Below are 17923 nucleotides of genomic sequence, written 5' to 3'. Positions count from 1 at the left end.
GAAGAACACAGAGGTCAGCGCCATCATGCAGGGCTCGTGGATGATGACAGTCAGCGCAGCCTGGGGAGCCTCCGTCAGAAACCAGCAGGGACAGACACCTTCCACCCCCCTGCACTCGGCTGTCTCCTCCAACCTCCGCCCATCCCTTCTTACTCTTCAGGAGTCTGTCTGTGGGTGCCCCAGCACTGTGGGTGCTTTCCCAGGCTGCGTGGGGAAGGCGGAGCTCCCAGACGTAAACAAGTAAGGGGCCAGGCAAGACCTGGGTGCAGAAGGACCCAGACCAGGGCGTCCTGAACACCGTGAGGCCAGGGAGAGGGAAATCGTGCCTTCCCAAGGGAAAAGAGGGAGCTGAGAAGGAAATGAGCCCACAAGACACAAAAGCCACAGAGGAGCACTGAGCGTGCATTTACTCGCCTGAGAAGCCGTGGTGAAGTTGCAGTGTGATTCGGACTCCAGGCCATTGTGCACAAGGCAAAACTGCAGCAGTACAAGGGGCAGAGGCTGCTGGGCTGGGGGAGGGTGGGAGGAATCGGTGGAGCACAGAGCAGTCTGAGGGCAGTGGAGCTGGTCTCTGTGCTACCGGAAGGGTGGATCCATGTCATTGCACTTGTTTGCAAAACCGATCGTTCTGTGCAACGCAAAGAGTGAGCTCTCCCGTGAACACGGATCGTAGGGAGTGAGAATGGTTGGTGGTGTTGCATGCAGTCACGTGTACCGAACGAAACAGGAACCAAGACGTGAGCAACTGGGAAAGCTGTGGTGGGCAGATAAAGAGGTTACGGGGAGCACTCTGTGCCGTCTGCTCCATGTTCACAGGCATAAATCGCTTTACGAAGTCTACAATGTATTTTAAGGAAAGGTCATGGAGGTGGGCTTATCCAAGTCAAGCTTTCGGAGCTGGAGAAGCCGTAAGCAGGGCAGTTCTGGGGCTCCCCACCCCCCGTCTGACACTTGGCTGTGATGGGAAGAGTTCATCTTCTCACGGTCCCTGGAGGTTTGCCTTCTTTTATGGCTTTCTGAGATGCATTGTTTCCCAAAGAGCTGGTGTGTGTAAGACGAGGGTTACCCACCTATGCCCAGGGTCATGTCTGACCGGTCTCCGGGTGTTCCCCTGCTGGACACGGGGCTTCAGAGCGATCCCGCCGATCACCAGGTGCGGTCTGTGCCCCTGGACACTTGCTGAGGGGCGGCTGCCGTCCTCCTGTTGTGAGAGCTCCCTTCGCCCACACCCACTCCTTCCCTGGCTGGGCACACACTCCTGCTCCCCGGACCAGCCATCCCTGACCTGTGTCCTGGCTCTCTGGGGACTGCCACGGCTGTCTGAGCAGAGGCCTGGCTGTCTTTCTGCCTGCTGTTCCCAGCAGAACCAGCAGTGGCCAGTTTACAGTAGACATGCTACTGATATCCTTAAAGGAAAACACCTTTTATTTTAAATTTGAGAGACAGATAGACAGAACTCCCATCTGATGGTTCATTCCCTAGATGCCCACAACAGCCAAGACAGGGTCTAGCTGAATCTGGGAGCTGGGAACTCCATCCTGGTCTCCCTCATGGGAGGCAGGGCCCAATCACTTGAGCCTCACTGCTGCCTCCCCGGGTGTTCATTAACAGGGAGCTGGAGTCAGGAGTCAGAGCCAGGCTTCCAACCCAGGCCATCCGTGTGGGATGTGGGAGTCTTAACTGCTAGGCCTAAGTAATCCATAAAGGAATGAACCAAGCCACGTTCAAATTGTGCTTTTTTCTATTCTTCAACAGAGTGTGGAATTATCCTGCAGCTTTGAGGTCTTGTCCCAAACACTGGGGCGCCTAGCGTTTACCCACTGAGCCAGTTTCCCTGGCGTCCCCCATGGGGCTCTGGGTCAACAAAGCTGGGCAGGACATGTGGTCTGCCTGTGCGCTCAGATCCCAGAGACTGAGACAGGTGGTACATGGGCCACCAGGGAAAATCCACACAGACACAGCCAACAAGAGTGCATTAGAGGTGGGTGTTGTCCGTCCTTATCTGGGCCCCTCTGGGCCCCTCTGGGACATGTGCATTGTCCAGTGGGATGAGCCAGCCTGGAGCTGGAGTCCTTAGACTTGAGCTCTAGAGCCAGCTCTGCTGGGTGAGAGGGATTGAGCAAGTCACTCCCTTCCCCGAGACTGTCCCCTCACCTGTGAAATTAGCATAGCTGACGTCTGAAAGGGCCCTGGGTTTAGGAATTCAGGGAGTTTCCATCTGGTCTCTGCAGTGCTGTCCCTTTGTCTGCAGAGGGGCTGGGCTGTGCTCTGGAGCCGCCCTGGGTCTCACCAGCCATGGCTCCACGGCCACGTGGCCACCATCACTTGAATCGTGTGGATTCCTCACTGAGAAGGTGAGATACAGACCCTCATCCCAGGCCTGCCTACCCGTTGTACTCCACTCCCACCTGAAGACCTACTGTGTGTCCACTCTCAGCTCTTTGCTGTCCAGGTTGTCTCAAAGGAAACCACTTAAGACCAGGAATCAAGGTCCTCAGGTTCTGCTTCCGGCTCTGCCACTAGTGAGTGATTGGTGGCAGTGTTCCTGACCTACAAAACCAGGGACCAGTGACAAACAGAGCCAAACTGGGCTTCTTCCTGTGACCTACGGAGTGTGGTCCTGACCTCAGTGGTTTGACTCGTTAAGTCTGCGGAGAGATGGAGGCTTAAGACATTTGGAGAAAACCGCACCCCCTGCTGAGGAGTCTGAGGTTGAGCCACACCTGGGGCTCTCCCCGTCTCAGTCCCAGGGGTTCCCTGACCAAGCCGTGTGCCGACATCAGCGTCGACAGCCGGCCCGTGGCTGCGCACTGGGGGCCACAGCAGCTGGTGCTCGCCATCCTTTACATTTCCTTTGGGGAGTTTCCGGGATGGAAGACCCTGCCTGCTGGGCTTCCGGAGCAGATGTTCTGGGGCTGACAGGCAAGACCACATGCATCACAGAGACGCTCGTGGGGGCTTGTGCAGAGGCCACCCGTGTGCTGCAATGGCGTGCATGCAGAGCCGCCAGCAGGTACTCCAGCCGTGGCTCTCACCTGCTCAGGACCTTCCCTAAACACCAGAGTCTGCCTTGAGTGACAAGCCGTTGCTTCCAAGCCCCGATGGAGGGTGTCGAGAGTCTGGCACTGGACGTGGGGAAAATCACTGGATGCTGTTCTGTGATACAGATTATTATGGTTTTCTCACAATATCATTACTGCCACATTTATTGAAGTTATTTTATAGCAAAATTGTACATTTTTATTCATATTTTATATATTTATGTATTATGTATTTAATTATATACATTTAACGTGTAAAGATAATTTATATATTATATTTTATGTGTTTGCATATCTATGCTTATTTTATTTATTTATTTGAAAGACAGAGAGGGCCAAAGCCAGGAACGGTGGATCTCACTGAGTCTCCCACACGGGTGGCAGGGACACATTCTTGCGCCATTGCCACTGCCCCCAGAGGGCACAAGAGCAGGAAGCTGGAACTCGGAGCAGAGCAGAGACTTGAGCCCACGCTCTGTGAGATGAGATGGGGGCCTCCCAAGCGGCAACCTGACCAGAGCCCCAAACGTCCATCCCCAAAACTAGCATTAGTAGCCATGATTTCTGAGCATCTGTCCTTAAGATGCTTTCCTCATAACGGCGCTTAGAGTGGCTCCAGCTGTCCACTTCCTCCATAGGAAAGCAGCCAAGGGCATGGCCTCATGCTGGAGCTTGTTCCTGGTGAGCTGCAGATGAGCTCACAGGTGGCCAGCGCCAGCAGTTTGCCGTAACCACCAGGCAACACTGCCCTGTGGGATGCTGGTGCCTCAGAGGGAAGGGATCATAGCAGGGCCATGGCAGTGTTCAAGAACACTGCAAAGAGGCTCTGAGTGTCACCACTGCTGAGACGACGTCCTGAAGTGTGTTAGGGAAGGTACTCCACACACGGATGCATTCTGTTAGAATCCAAAAAGAAGCAAACGAAATAGGTGTTGGAGAAATCATGGGCACCTCCATCACCTACGTTAGGGGTGAGGAACGTTTTCTCTGCCAAGGGCTATTTGGATCTTTGTAACATCATTTTGTATTTATAAAATCATACCAAATTAAATTTAAAAATTAGCCTGCTGTAATTTTCTTTTTAATTTTGAGTCCTGCTGGGGTTGCCCTGGCAGGGCCAGACCACGTGAGTTTGTGGATGTTGTGGCCTTCAGTGGCCGTGGATGGGACACTCCCCACCCTGATCCTTGCTTGGAAGGAATTGCTGCTTTCCTCAACACACTTTTGAAACATGGAATCACATTTATTTTCTTACTTTTTATACCCTTACTTATTTGAAAGCAGGGAGAGAAACAGAGAGAAACTCTTCCATCTGTTTTTTCACTCCCTAAAAGCTCACAACCATCAGTGCTGGGTCTGACGGAAGCCGGGAGCTGGGATCCCAGTCCGGGACTGCCACCCAGGGTGGCAGGAATCCAAGTACTTGGCCCTGACCACTGCCTCTCAGGGTCTGCACTGGCAGGAAGCTGGGGCCAGGAGCCAGGTCTGGTGGCTAACCCAGGTACTCTGACATGGGTCGCAGTCCACGCCCAGGTCCTCACAGCCCATCAGCACCCTTCGGAGATGGCGTCATGAGGCAGGGGTGGTCAGTTGGTTTGTCCAGGCCACGTGACAAACAGAGCACAGAGCAGACAGCACAGTCGGTTTTATAAGACAGGTGCGTCTACCTGGAGCTGGCGGTTTCTGGGAGGGGAGTTTCGGGAGCTCGCATGTGGTCTGTCCCATCCAGCTGAGGAAGGACCGAGATGGGAGTTACCCCTTCTGAGAGCCAGGCGTGGGGCTGTGGTTTCTGTCCACCTGTCACACAGGCTCCTTCCCAGCTGCTCAGCTTGAATCTCATGTGCCCTGTGAGTGGCCCCGCCACGCTGCACACTGCTGTCCCGTTTCCTTTGGGAGTCGCGGCAGTCCGTTCCTCCTTCGGTTGTGGGCAGTAAGACAAATGCGTTTGGTCGGAGGCTGGGCGCCTTTCCTAAGATCCCATCACTCATAGGAAAGTGCACCTGGACTCAGGCGAGGATCTCAGACTGGGCAGGTGTGAAACCTCTCACCAGCAGATCCATGCTCCAAACATAGCAACACCCGAGCATGGGAACCATCTTGAAAAACTTGCCACAGGTTTACTTTAAAAGCACAAAAAAACGATGTTTCCAGAGCCAGAGAAGAGAGGCAAACTTAAACATTGAGAATTGGGTGGGGATTGATGCCAACAGCCTTTTGAGCTCTTGGAGTCAGAAATGAGCTTAGGGGGTGAGACCCTAATCCCTCCTGGAGCTGGCAGCTGTCAGGTGCCAGGGACGTCAGAGCTGAGCAGGTCCCAGAGCCGGGCCCTGGCACTGGGCTGTGGTGTTTCCGAGTGGCAACCAGCAAAGCTCAGTTTCTCTGTCAAAGGCTGTGCTGTCCCAGCCCCAGGGTGGGAGACTCACACGGTGCTGTCTGGAAACTCTGAGCTGGAACTGAGGGCAAAGGCTGGTGGGAACTGATTGCAACTGAAAGGCGCTTAGCCCAGTGAGAGGAGCATCCTCCCAGAAAGAGGCCTGCACTGCCCAGGCAGGCCAGACCCTAGGGTGAGTGAGCCCATGGCACGAGGGGACCTAGGGTGCATGAACCTGCAGCACTGGGGACCTAGGATGTATGAACCCACGGCACTGGGGACCTAGGGTGTGTGCGCCTGCAGCACTGGGGGACCTAGGGTGTGTGCGCCTGCAGCACTGGGGGACCTAGGGTGTGTGCACCCGTGGCAGTGGGGGACCTAGGGTGTGTGTGCCTGTGGTACTGGGGGATCTAGGGTGTGTAAGCCGACAGCACTGGGGGACCTAGGGTTCGTGAGCTGGTGACATTGGGGGACCTAGGGTGCATGAGCCCGTGACACTGAGGGACCTAGGGTGTGTGAGCCCATGGCAGTGGGGGACCTAGGGTGTGTGCGCCTGTGGCAGTGGGGGACCTAGGGTGTATGCACCTGTGGCACTGGGGGACCTAGCGTGTGTGCACCTGTGGCACTGGGGGACCTAGGGTGCGTGCGCCTGCAGCACTGGGGGACCTAGGGTGTGTGTGCCTGTGGCACTGGGGGACCTAGGGTGTGTGTGCCTGTGGCACTGGGGGACCTAGGGTGCGTGAGCCCATGACATTGGGGAACCTAGGTTGCGTGAGCCCGCAGCACTGGGGATCTAGGGTGTGTGCGCCTGTGACACTGGGGGACCTAGGGTGCATGAGCCCGCAGCACTGGAGGACCTAGGGTGTGTGTGCCCGCAGCACTGGGGGACCTAGGGTGTGTGCACCTGTGACACTGGGGGACCTAGGGTGCATGAGCCCGCAGCACTGGGGGACCTAGGGTGTGTGAGCCTGCAGCACTGGGGACCTAGGGGTGCATGAGCCCACAGCACTGGGGACCTAGGGTGTGTGAGCCCGTGACACTGGGGGACCTAGGGTGTGTGCGCCTGAGGCACTGGGGGACCTAGGGTGCTTGATCCCGCAGCACTGGGGGACCTAGGGTGTGTGCACCCGTGGCACTGGGGGACCTAGGGTGCGTGAGCCCACAGCACTGGGCCTCCGCCTCACCCACAGGCCAAGCCCGTTCCACGCAAGGAGAATGCTCTTGTGAGCTCCAGGTCACGGAGGCCTCAGAATGGGCCTCTGCTCACTCACGATACTTTTTTTTTATAATTTTTTTAGGAAAACAACTTCTAATCAGCATTTGTTTTCATATCTTGTTAATGGGTTTTATTTCTGCAGCTGCCTCCTCTATGTGTTCAAGTCAGTCTTTCAGTTCTTTTTTAAAAAGGATTCATTTTATTTGTTTGAAAGGCAGAGTTACAGAGATGGGGGGAAGGGGAGAGGGAGAAAGAAATAGAGAGAGAGGTTTTCCGTCTGCTGGTTCACTCCCCAAAAGGCTGCAATGGGCCGGGCTGGGCCAGGTTGAAGCCAGGAGCCAGGAGCTTCTTCCAGGTTTCCCACATGGGTGCAGGGGCCCAAGCACGTGGACCATCCTCTGCTGCTTTCCCAGGTGTGTTAGCAGGGAGCTAGATCGGACATGGAGCAGCTGGGACTCTAATTGGCCCCCACATAGGATACCACCACAGCAGGAGGCAGATTAACCTGCTGTGCCACGGCATCAGCTCCGTTTAGAATATTTTTAAAGGGAAAAGGAAACGCAGCCCAGACGTCAGCAGTAGGATTTAACATTAAAGATAATAATAAAATAATTATATATTATAATATTATATAATAATTTTATAATAATAAAAAGAATAATAGAAACACTGATATGGAGCAGGTGGGGTGGCCCAATGTCTCCTGCATCTGTCAGCTTTGTCCTCTGCTGAGAGGCCCTTGGGCACTGTGTCACACACCACCTTGAGTCTTGCAGGCCTGGCGGCTGGCCCTAGGTAGGCAGCTAGTGGACACACACCTGCTGAGTGGGCAGTGGTCCCTGTGGGAATCCAGGTTCAGGGGCTGCTTTCAGGAGCTTCAGCTGTGGACTGTGGCTGTGTGAGGCCCACTGCCTTGGCCAAGCATGGGGTATGGTGGACAGCGCTTAGACTGCACTGCCGGAGAGCAGCCGGTGGGAGGGGACAGGGTTCTGTTTCTGCCACCTCATGCACCACAGCAAAAAGAGCCTGATGAGTGCTGCAGACCCTGTTACAGTGCTGGGAGCAGCAGGGGCCCCTCCCTGGGAGCTAACTGATGTGCGTGAGCCCCAGCGTGCAGGTGCCCCTAACCATCTCCTGTCACTTCCATTGTTGCATTTCCGGTCCTGTGCTAAGGAGGACTTTGGAAAACGGCTGGTATGGTAATGATCGACAGAGCTTACTGGAGATGGTAATCAGACACGGTTAATGGCCAGTGATTCTGATGCGTGAAAGCCCTGCAGGCTGTGGCTTACGAGGACAGCTGTGCTGCCTCCTCGGTCTGTGACGCCTTTCTCTGGGTCCACCTGGGCAGTCCGGTACTCCCAGCATCTCCCCAGTGACCAGGCCGCCCAAACTCTGTCGTCCCTGTCACTTCTAGTGGTGCATCTGGGGTGCCTGAGGTGGCCTTTGACCAGGGAAGGTCCTTGTCAGCATCCCACGGTGCTGGAGGCATGTGCCATCAAAGGAGAAGCCACAGGGATCAGGGCTCTTCACAGACTTCATGGAAAAAGTGTGTCATGAAAAAAAAGTATGGATTTTAAAGTTTTTGCACCAAAATAAAATTTTGTTTAAATTTCATTTTCCACAAATATTTGGAAGAACCACGGTATACTATTGGACAAGGTTTAGGTCAGTGAAGTGAGGTGATCTGATGACCAGGACAGAGACCGGTTGCCAGCTCCGTGTCTCGGATTTGGATGGGAAAGACACTGCACAGCTTCCCCCTGGAGTCTCGGGAAACTCCGTCTCTGGCTGCCTGGGATTTTAGGGACCCCATGGCCTTTGCCAGTGGTGTCTCCATGTGCTGGTGCCCTCCCCACTTCAGAATCTGCAAAAAAACATGCGGAAATGCTCCATTCTCCAGACCGAGAACCATGTGGCCCACATTTTCACAGACCTGATGTTAATGGAGATAAAAGTGAGAAAGGCCCAGGGCCCCGGCCGTGCAAACCCTGCGTGGCAGCCTGTGATGTAATCATCCTGTGCTGGGGGATTTCTTTGCATAAATTACAACCACAAGGATGGCATCGCTTGCACAAAAGGTGGCCTCTGATCCATTCGACCCTCGGGGAGATGCCTGGGTTTGGCAAAGCCCAGGAACCTTCGGTTTCATCCTCAAAAATGGCTGATTGCAACTGGAGCTCCTGAGGTGGCCGCCCAGCCCCAGCCTGTGCTGCCTGTGCACGTATTGTGGTCGTGTTTCTGTTTTCTTGTGACATTTTCTGGCCGCTTCTTTTTTATCTTCCTGGACTACAGGGTTATGAGCGTCGGGCAGCACCCTTGCATCTGCAGGCAGGAGCTCCAGTGTGCAGGCAGGCAGAGGTAACCTTCTCATTATAAAACCCTCCCCCGCCTGCTTTTCCTCTTCCTCTGCCTCCCCTTGTCTTAGGAGAAGGGGGAGGTTCGCATTCTGTGTTTGCGATGCTTGGAGTCTTCTCAAAGGTGGTACAGAACTGTTCCTACGCTGCCCTGAGCAGTCCTAGTTCCCAGACCTCTGTCCCCAGAAGGGCATCTTTCCCAGGTCCATGGCAGTGATTCTGAAAGACTGCCGCTTGCAGTGTGGCCGGCAGCCAGCCGTGCGTGGCCACATCTGGTGGTCGACAGCGTTCTGGACAATCCCTGGGAAAGAATAGGGGCGCAAAGGCGTGCAGGAAGTGGCTGCTGACCTGTGTCCATGGAGTCTCATCTCACAAAGGACGTCTGGAAGACACAGGCACTGGAGTCTGCAGAAACAACTCCTACATCCCTGTGGGTTCACTGCATGGTGTGGGATATTTTCACATTTCACCCCAGACGAATGGTTCCAGAACGGAGATCCCCAGAGGAGCACAGATACCATGTATGACACATGCATGTGTGACACACACATGCATGACACATACCTGTGCGACAGTAGGATTTGCAGTGGAAGCTCCGATGAGTGCTAGCACACAGTGGGCTCTCAGAAAGGTTAAATGTAAAGCTGTCACCACTGGTAAACAAGCAGCAGCCTCTTGCGGGTGCAAGTCCCTCTCCCCCTTGTACCACAGTAGTGTGGAGATCTCATGTCCCATGCCATCATCCTATGGGGGAGCTAGGTATTTATATACGGGGCAAAACTGTGTGTAGCAGGCATCCTGTGTGTGTGTGTGTGCACCTGTAAAATGCACAGCTGGCCGCTGGCCTCACACTGTGGGCACTCCACCTGTCCTGCACAGTCACAGGCAGGAGTGCTCACGACTCTCAGTGCTCCCAGTGAGTGGATACAGCAAACTTCCACGCATGGGGCTCTGTGTGATGAGCGTTTTCTGCAGACCCCTTGTGTGTGTCAATAGGAAGCGCACAGTGACAAGGAAAGTGACCATGGAGCCCGTCAAGGCGGGAGGTGTGCATGCATCTGGCAGGTTTTCCTTTCTGCACATCAGATTCTTCCACTGCTTTCCCTGTAGCCTCTCTGTGTTGTCAGATCCGGTGCACGGCTGAGCTGGTGGCCCAGTGGGACCCTGGGGTGAGCGTGTGTGGCCCTGTGCTATGTAACTCTAGCCGTGTGCTATGGCCCGGGGAAGCGCTGTCCCCTCAGCATCTCAGTGGAGCCCGGCTGCAGGCCTTGTGCTTGGGCTGGGAGAGAGCTCGGCCATCTCCCTAGGGTGTCTTGGCCCAGCCACGGTCGCCAGCTTCGTCTGGACGTTTCCCGTGCTGCACAAGTGCCCCTTCGGTCCTCAGATGCGGAAGGAACACCCCTTTCTCTTGTATCCATGGATACCTCTTACAGGCGACACGCTGCTTGATGGGGGAGGGGACGTTGTCCCCAGTGTCCTTGCAGCCGGCCAGATCTGCCTGCCGCTCCACTGCTCCCACCTGCTGCCTCCCTGCTGCGTTCCCAGCCACGCCGCTACGTCGCCTTCTCGGGGAGAGTTTCTGCATGTGAGCCTAGCCGGGCTGGGCCACAGAATGCTGTCTATGCAGGAAGAACCTGCAGCCTGCAGTGGGACTGTTGACGAACAGGAAGTCCTGCCTATCTTAACTCCATACACACAAGTTCCACCTGGACTGAAAACACTCCAAAGGAAATCAAGTGTGCACTGAGCAGTTGCAAACCTTTTTGTCATTATCTCCTAAACAATACAGTATAGCAACTGTTTCCATAGTGCTGACAGTATGTTAATCCTTATAAGGAATCTAGAAATGCAAAGTATACGAGGGGTCTGCCTGAGTTACATGCAAATGCTACATTTTACTTAAGGGACTTGAGCACCCTGGAATTTTAGGAGGGTCTCTGAGTAAATCCCTCAGGGTGTGACTGGGTATCAGTGTATAACACGCCTTTGCAATTAGCATAAAGGAAATGTATTCCTCTGGATCTTCTGGATTAAGCATAAACAGATCATAAAACATGGGAGACGGGTGTATTTGAATCATTTGCAAAGCCGTGCAATTGATTTAAAATAAGGAATTAATATAGCAGGTCTTAGCTCTGCTACTAATTAGTTATGCCGCCTTAAACAAATCATGTCACCTGTCTGGTCGCAGTTGTAAACAGACAGTGTGTCATAAATAATCCTACAACAGGCCGTGAGACATGGGAGCTGCACTTGGCAGGGCCCGTGTGATGCTCGGTCCAGGGAAGCGGGACTGAGCCCCTCTGCCTCCGCCCTGCTGGGTCCCCCGGGACACCTCTCCTGTGGGGAGGCAGTGGCCCTTCTTCGATTCATGTCTCAAGTGATCTGGACACCAGGGAGGCCAGAGTGGTGCTGATCCTGGGGGCAGTGCCCTCAAGAGCCCATGTGTCCTGGGAGCAGGTGTGACCAGTGCCTGCTGGCCCAGGCCCGTGGGCTCCCAGGTGTTGGCTGCCCAGTCCTGAGCCAGCCCACCTCTCCTTGTCACAGGAGACCCTCTGCTGGAAGTTGCAGGCAACCTGCCCATGCAGTGCTGTCCCTGCTGACTTGGTCACAGAGTCATTCCTCAAAATCAGCTGTATCCTGGCCCCAAGGGTCCCTCTCCCTAAAACCAGCAAGAAGGCCCAGGGCCTCCGAGGCTCATCCTTCACCGTGCCTTCGGAATATGAGCCCAAGCGACTGCCCTGTGCAGGCGAGCGGGGGGGAAGGAGCACTAGTGGAACAGAGGCCCCAGCAGGCCCCATGCAAGTAGAAAGTGAGCCTGTGAGGAACAAAAGGAGGTCTCATCGGGGAGGAGGGCTGGGAAAGCGGTGGGCAGGGACAGCAGGGATGGCACTGTCCAGAGGGCCGGGCCAGTGGCCATCAGAGACAGCCAGCCAGCAGCTGCTGAGACAGTGCCCAGAACCCTGTCCTTGGCAGAACGGCCACCATGGGCCTGTTGGCCGGGCATCCGGCGCTGCCGAGCTGTTTCTCTACAAGGAAGCAATGCCCAGCCTCGGGGCAGGGAGCCCAGTGACCCCCAGTGAGGAGGGTGACACAGATCCTGGGAAGGAACAGCAGCACACACACAGGTGAGCCCAGCTCTGGGCGCTGTGAGCGTGTTCTTTAAGGAAGCCCCACCTGCTCCCCACCTGCCGCCTGGGGCAGGAGCCCGTGCGGTCACCGGCCGTGTCGCCGTGGCCCATGGTGATTTTTCAAGAGGCAGCTGCAGACTCCCTCTGTTCTCTTGCTCCCATGCTCTGAAAGATTCTACAAAACCACATTATAAAGCATGTGAACCGAGCAGCTCCGTTCACCCAAGAATGAAGGTCACCAATCACACTTACTCCACGAATACCAGGCGCAGGGCCGGCACTGGCGTCCAGGCTCGGCGACCTCGTCTTTGTCTCATCCCTGAGCCGTGTTGGTGCCAGGAAGCGGGGCTGTCATGTTCTCCTCTAGGGGAAGAGAAGCACCGGCTGCAGCAGTGAGGGTGGCTGGCAGTTCTCGTCACCTCCCGCACAATCTCTCCTGCTGCGCTGCTGAGGCCGCTGCTGTTTTATACCAGGACGTAAGCCGGGGCCTGCCTGTTTGCCCTCCTGGCAATCACGTAGTACTCAGAATGGTGTGAGGGCATCCCTTGAGGGGCCGCTCCCCTCCCCACAGGTGAGGGTGTGTCTTTGAGGGAGAAGCTGCTTCCCCTCCCACCTGCACTCACCAACTCCCCAACTGCCGGCCGGGTCCACTACAGAGCCCCACCTCCTCTTGGAACCTCTGAGTTCTCTCCTGCTGCCCTGCTGCAGAGCTGCCCCATGCTGCGAATGGCAATGCTGAGGTCATCACCGACGTGTGCACCGGTGCCAAGCAGGTGCGAGTCCAGCACCCTTACCTGGGCTGCTTCCCTTCAAATCTGACTGTGCACCAAGAAGCTACAAAGTAGAACCGTGGAGGGGCTCTCCCCAGTGGGAAGCTTCTCCTGAGGCTCACCCCATTAGACACCTGCTCCCCCAAGCCTGCTCTTCTGTCTGCACTCACTGTCTTGTGCTGTCACCCTGCCCATGCCACATTTGCACCTGCTCTGGGCCCCTTGCACTGGGCACTGGGGGACGCAGCTCTCCCTGTCTGTCTCTCGACACTGTCCTTGACGTCACCTTTCACTGTGCACTCACCCCTCTTCCTCGGGGAGTCCGTGGGCACGCTCATCCTCAGATTGTCTGATTATTCCATTATCAGCCCAGAGCTCACGGGGTCTCTGCAGCTGGGAGGGCATTTTTATTACATGCTTTTAATTATTCAGATAAAAGTCTCCTCAGCCCAGATTTATCACCACTGCCTAAAGAAAAGAAGACTTAAACACAATTCCACTTTGAAAAATCGACACTTAAAATCAAAATTATGATTCAACTGGACGTATTCTGAAAAAAAAAAAAAAAAAAAACCCTGCAGGTTGAAACAGCCTGCTGGTTCTTAGTATTTCAAGACTGTAAGCAATTATGGCTATGTGTTAACTACCTGGAGTGGCATGCTCTCTCTTTTTGGACAACAAAAGAAGTCCACCGTCTCCCAGAGCGAAATCTCTAGGAGTGGCTGGGAAAAGATCTGGCGGGAAGGTTCCGGTGGCACAGGATTGCGTCTGTAAAACAGAGGACATGCGCACAAACTGCCAAAAGCTCAGCAAGTTCAGCCTGCGTACTTCTGGGAAGAGGTCTGATCAACTCTGAGATGAAGTAAGGTTGGAAACTAGGTCCTCGGTTTTATAAACTGCACACGCATGTAAACTCACACACACACACACACACACACGTGCACATGCACACTAACACAGATGCACAGCCAGGTCAGTGGGTCTAGCAGGATTACCTTCACAGGAAAAGGGCTAAATTCTTGCTTACCTGTGGCCGTCTGTCTCCTTGTTCTGCCCTGGGAAGGGTCCCATCCAGGGCCGGCCCGGGCATCACAGAAGAGCTGGAATGTACCAGACCTCAGCTCTTCCCCCTCCCAGGGTCAAGTGCGGTGAGGAGAGTGGGCAAAGCACACCTGGAGAATGGCCTCCCAGGGCTGGCTGCTTGTTGTTCCATGGTGGGAGTCTCTGCGGAGAGCAGCTTTGCCCTGATGCTCACCCATCCGTCCCTTCTTAGGACCTACCACTTTCAACACTTTGTTTGACTCACTCTACACCCTCTCCCTGACAGTCATGCCAGGCGGGGTTCCTCAGAGACACGGAGCTCTTAAGCTCGATGGGAAGGATTGGTTCTCATAGCCTGTGGAGGCTGAGGAGTCCTGTGACCTCCTGTGTGCAAGCTGGAGGCCAGGAGCAAGAGCTGACGTAGTCACTCTCTGTCGGCCATGGTGTTCTGCTCTCCCCTGTGTGGGGCAGGCAGCCGTCTCTTGCCTCTTCTGCCAGCTCAGACACTGATGCCTTCTGGAACGTTGTCATGAGCACACAGCGGTAAGGTTTCCAGCTATCTGGGCACTTTTGGCCCCGGCCAGTTGACACATTGGCAACCATTGCAACAGCAAAGATTTTCACTTGCAACTTTATACTGATGACTGAGCCCTTCATACCAGCCCATTCACACCCCTCTGCGGAATCCCACGTGCAGTGCCCAGGCCTGCTGGTCAGCTCTGCTCCACACTGCGGGGGCCTCAGCCTCCCACCTTGCAGCTGGACTCAGTGTCTTTGCTCTGTCCCTCCCTGACTGCTTCTCTCTATATTGTTCATATCAACGGCATCTCCATAATTAGTGCACACTACAAATCTAAGCCCTCCCTGTGTGTGTGCACATGTGTGCAAACACACACACATGCAAACACACATGTGCAAACACACGCACACAGACACATGCAAACACACATGTGCAAACACACACACACACACACACACTCTGAATTTCCTCAATTTGCTTAGGACGCCTGCTTCCCTCTCATGCCCACTGCCCTTGCCCACGGTCAGGTCCTCGGTTCCTGGCTACGTGACTCCAAAGCCACCTCATGGGTTCCTCCCTCCAGGTCACCCTTTCTTCTCCGCTCTGTCTTCACCTCCAGAAGACGTTTACAAAGCTTGTTTTCCAATACTCAGGGAATACGCTCCTTACTCGGCAGGAAAAGCGAGACTTCTCAGACGCGACGAAAACCCCTCTGTGTGCCTGTGCAGCTCCCACTGTCCCCTCTTCAGCACCTGAACTCACGCCAGATCTTGGGATGTGATCCTGCACGTGAAGATCTTCCCTCCCCTCTGCTTGGGGAAACACCTTTCTGAGGCCTCTGTGCTGGGCACACGTGACCTACGCTCTACACAGTCAGGTCACGGGGACCAACGCAGGCCCCCACACCTGCCTCCGATGTGGGCACCTTGCTGAGCAGCTTAGCTGGCCTCCAGGAAGGTGAGGTGGGTGAGGAGGTGCTGAGAATGGGGCTGGCTCTGGGGTCTCCTGTGACTGGTGTCTGGGATCCTGGGACAGAGCTCCCACACTCCTCCTCTCGGCCCAGCCTGGCTGGAAGAGGCACACCTTCCCTCATCGAGACAGCTGGCATCTTGGCTCTGTTCTCTTCAGAGCACTTTTCTGTCTATTTTCTTACTTCTCCACCCTTTTGGCTATTCAGGGCACTTTTTTGTTTTGTTTTGCAAAAATGAGGAGATACAGGCTCAGGGAGAGCAGGTAATTTTTCCAGGCAACATGCAGGCCCAGGTCCTCCAGGCTGGAGCTGCCTTGTGGAAGCTCTGCTCCCTTCCTGCCCACCGCTCCCTCCGTTCTTGTTCCTGAACGCTCAGCACTCCCATCTGGCTCCCGGGTTACTCCAGGCGTTTCTCTCCGGTTCACCGTGCACCATCACACCTTGGCTTTCCCCTGCAGTGCTCCAGGCTCCTGACTATGTGAAAAGCATGTGGGATAAGCACAAAGGCAGGGCTGGCAGCACCAGAGAGGGCGCCTTGTCCTGTGAATTTCCCTGGCGGCGGGTCAGGAGTCAAAGGTCCACATCAACCCAGCTTCACTCTGGTGCCTGCAAACTTTCCACACCATTGATTTGGTAGCTGTTTCAACATTTTGGCCAAAATGCCATGTATTCACAGCTGATGTTCCCTGGAGGGGTTGATCTCACTCCTGTATGAAGAACCGAGACAGCTGATTCAAGTCATAAGCAGAATTACAGAAGCCACCCGGCCACACCCAACTCCAGGAAGCTTTCCTGGGAAGGACCCACCTTGGACGGCTTCTGCAACCTTGTTTGGTCTCATCTCTGGGGATGGCTGCTCTGGCAAGGATTCTCGATGTCATGTGACTCTTCTTCTAAAAATTTATTTATTTGTTTGAAAGTCATAGTTATAGAGTGAGAGGGAAAAGCATAGAGAGAGAGAGGTTGAGAGAGAGAGATCTTCCATCTGTTGGTTCACTCCCCATAAGGCCACATGTCTAAGGCTGGGCCCGACAGAAGCTACGAGCTTCATCTGAATCTCTCACGTGGATGCAAGGGTCCAAGCCCCTGGGCCATTTTCCACTGTTTCCCAAGCCATTAGCAGGAAGCTGGATGGATGCGGAGCAGCCGAGACTGGAATTGACACCCACATGGAGGCTGGTGTCACAGGTGGCGGCTTTACTCTGTGCCACAGAGCCAGCCCAAGCAGGCGACCCTTGCTTGAGGTCAGCAGCACCCTCTCTTTCTTTCTGTTTGTCTGATTTGTTCATTTATTTAAGGATTTAAAAAACATTTTATTTCATAACAGCTTAAATTTATGAAACAAAAAGCGTGAGATAGTAACATAATGGGTTTCCATATATTTCCATCTCCTTGAAAGGCAGAGATGAGAGAGAGAGAGAGAGAGAGAGAGAAGCAGGTCTTCCATCTCCTGTTGCATTCTATCAATACTAGCAACAGCTGGGGGCTGGGCCAGGCCAAAGTTAGGCGAACAGAATTCCATCCTGATCTTCTACATAGATGGCAGGGACTCAACCACCTTAGCCATCATCTGTTGACTCCCAGGATTGCATTAGCAGGAAACTGGATCAGAAATGAAGCAACAGAGCCCAGCTTTGTGACACAGTGGGTTAGGCTGCTGCCAGCCTGCCAGCATCCCATATGAGCCCAGTTTGGACCTCAGCTGCTCCATTTCTGATTCATCTCCTTCCTAATGCAGCTGGAGGATGGCCTAAGTACTATGTCCCCTGCCACCCTACTGGGATACCCAGATGGAGTTCCAGGCTTTCAGCCTGGCCCAGCCCTGGCCATTGTAGCCAATTAGGGAGTGAACCAAAGGATGGAAGATTCTCTCTCTCTCTGCCTTTCAAATAAATAAAAATATAAATCTTAAAAAAAGAAATGGAAAAACAAGGACTGGAACCAGTGCTCCGATACGGGATGTGGGTGTCCCAAATGGTGGCTTAAACCACGTCATCACAATGTTGCCCCAAGACCTGTTTCAAAGTCACTGGTATAAGTGTAATTAACTTCACATTTATGTAGACCTGGGCTTTATAGTGACCTTCATAACTGTGAACAATTTCCAATTTCTTAAAAGATTTATTTATTTATTTATTTATTTGAGTGGCAGTGTGATGCAGACAGAGGGGGAGAGATATACGGAGTGAGATCTCCCATCCATTGGTTCACTCCCCAAATGACTGTAGCAGTCAGAATCCCGCCAAGCTGAAGCCGGGAGCCAGGCACTGCTTGCTCTCCCACAGGCAGACCCAGCACTTGTATCATCTTTCACTGCCTTCCCAGGAGCATTAGCAGGAAGCTGGGTTGGAAGTGGAGGAGCTGGGACTCAAACCAGCGCTCCAGTATGGGATGCTGGTCTCACAGCTGCAGTTTAACCTGCTGCACCACAACACTGGTCCCAGAATTTCTTAACTTTGCTTTGCTCTCATTTTTTTATCTTATAAAATACAGAAACACACATGAA

At 54.1% G+C, this 17923-nt stretch overlaps 1 long non-coding RNA gene across 2 annotated transcripts in view; it reads left to right on the top strand.

Annotated features, from left to right (window-relative positions):
* The window catches only part of LOC127487513 (uncharacterized), a 124747-nt gene that overhangs the window by 29686 nt on the left and 77138 nt on the right, over positions 1-17923 (top strand). The gene's annotated exons all lie outside the window — the stretch shown is intronic.

The sequence above is a fragment of the Oryctolagus cuniculus genome, chromosome 2 (assembly GCF_964237555.1).
Source record: "Oryctolagus cuniculus chromosome 2, mOryCun1.1, whole genome shotgun sequence".
Taxonomy (NCBI): Eukaryota; Metazoa; Chordata; class Mammalia; order Lagomorpha; family Leporidae; genus Oryctolagus; species Oryctolagus cuniculus.
Note: the sequence above shows the minus strand (reverse complement) of the source record. Positions and strands in the feature narration are given on the sequence as shown.